The following is a 2,353-nucleotide window of genomic DNA, read 5'->3' as shown; positions in this document are numbered from 1 at the left end:
AGTGCAGAATTGTCCTAGACCAACATCTCCAACTAATATTAGGAGTTTCTTAGGTTTGGATGGATATTATAGAAGGTTCGTAGAGGGGTTCTCATCTATTTCGTCCCCTTTGACCAAGTTGACTCAGAAAATAGTGAAGTTTCAATGGTCTGAAGCTTGTGAGAAAAGCTTTCAGAAATTGAAAAAGAGGTTGACTATTGCCCCAGTGTTGACCTTACTAGAAGGTACTCAAGGCTTTGTTGTATATTGTGATGCATCTAGAGTTAGTTTGGGTTGTGTGTTAATGTAGAATGACAAAGCTATAGCTTATGCCTCCAGACAGTTGAAAGTTCATGAGAAGAATTACCCAACCCATGATCTAGAGTTGACTGCCGTAGTATTTGCTTTGAAAATATGGCGCCATTATCTTTATGGTGTTCATGTGGATGTGTTCACCGATCACAAGAGTCTTCAGTATGTGTTTAGTCAGAAAGAGCTTAATCTCAAAGTCAAAGAACAAAAGAGGTGGCATCAGTCAAAGTTCTTTGGAGGAACTAGTTTGTTGAGGAAGCTACTTGGAAGCTGAAGAAGATATATAGAAGAGATATCCACATCTCTTCGAATCCGGAGAAGTTCCAAATTAAGTTACTAATCCTTTTCTTGGCTTGTATTTATAAGATTAGCATGTTGTAATTGCATTGCTTGTTGGGTGTTTGAGCTGAATGTTAAATGTTACACCCTTAGCTTACTAAGAGTAATCTCATTCGAGGACGAATGTTCCCAAGGGGGAGATATTGTAACATCTCGCAAATTGAAAGAACTAGAAAGAGCTATAATTAGAAAGAGTGATTTTTGGAAATAATAAAAAAATTTGGAAAAAAATGGTTAAGTTAAGTTTGAGTTTTTGGTCAACTTCAAACGATCATAAAACCAAATACAGGATGAGTTAGGTGTTTTTCCAGATATCATAGGAAATATCTTGGAATAATCTTTCCAACGCCGCCGAGTTTGCGCGATTCCGAGTTCGTATGAGTGAGTTATGCCCATTGGAAGTTAGGTTGTTCAAATAAGGAAAGTCCAATCCGGATTTTAGAAGGGCATTATGGTCTTTTCACCACCCAATTAAGTTAATTCATTTTTAGCAATTAAATTGGGGTCTAAACTGAATTGGTTCAGTTTAGACAATTGAAAATTTACGCTAGGGTTTTTTCGAGAAAGAACGCAAGAGGAGAAAAGTGGAGAATGAGCAAAGTTCGTCGTTCCTGAAGGTTTAGCTCGTGGATTTTGTCAAGGGGTGATCCCTACGAGGTATGTGAGTCTTTCATAGCATTGGGTTTGTTCACCCACTTGCCAATCATGTTTATTTCAGTGAAGTTTGTTCTAGAAAGTTGAAAATTGATGAATCTTGAATGGTGTTCTTGAAATTGGCCTTCGTTCTTGAGTTAGGTTGAGATTGAGGAGTTCCTTGAGGTTAAAATGTTGTTTCCTTGAGTTGTTTGAGTTAGATTCTTGTGTATACATGCCGAGTATCTGAATCTAAAGAAAATTGAGAAGAATAGTCGACTTTGGGTGAATTGGGTCTGGAAAACGAAAGAAGGAAAAAGTCGAGAAAATCTGGTGCCCCCAGGTCGCGTCGCGGACCTTCCCCTCAGTTTTGAAAAATTAGTCCTCGCGTCGCATCGCGGTCACGCACCGTTCTGCCTCAAAAAGTATTTTCGCGACCAAAATTTAAATACCTCTCCACGTCGCGGACCCATCCTCAGACAGTGAGTTTTTTTTATTATCTTTTCTCATGTTTAGCTATCTAAAATCGTTCCTAAACATCATGAGATCTTTCCTATCACAATCACAATCCTTGATCCATAATTCAGTTCAAGGAAAGTTAAGAGTCAAGTCAAGAGAAGTCAAAAGTCAAGTTAAGAGAAGTTCATAAAGTTTTCCAAAAGTCTTTTACAAATGTTTTAACTTTGTTTTAAGACTTGAGTTTTGAGTTGAGTAAAGAGTAAGGTTTGAAGTTCATTTCTTCAAAAGAGTATATCGGGACTATGTATTCTCAAAGAGTAAATGTTTTCACATTTAAACAAGAAAGGAAACTGAGATTTCCCAAAAGAGCCTTTGAGCTAGCTTTCAGTAAAGAGTAAGAGTAAAGTTCATTCTTCAAAAATTATACGGGAACTAAGTATTCCCAAAAGTTAAAAAAATTTCACATTTGAGCAAGAAAGGAAATTGAGATTTCCAAGAGAGCTTTTAATCTAAGTTTTGAGTAATTATGTCAAACCAAAGAAAGAGTTTTGTTTTTACAAATATATGAGCTAAAATATATTTTGGGATTAGTATTGAGCACCGATATGGGGGCGAGCTTGAGTTTAGATAA

This window comes from Solanum tuberosum, unplaced genomic scaffold, assembly GCF_000226075.1.
Source record: "Solanum tuberosum cultivar DM 1-3 516 R44 unplaced genomic scaffold, SolTub_3.0 scf00005, whole genome shotgun sequence".
Lineage (NCBI taxonomy): Eukaryota > Viridiplantae > Streptophyta > Magnoliopsida > Solanales > Solanaceae > Solanum > Solanum tuberosum.
The sequence above is the reverse complement of the archived record's forward strand: the minus strand, read 5'-3'. Positions refer to the sequence as shown.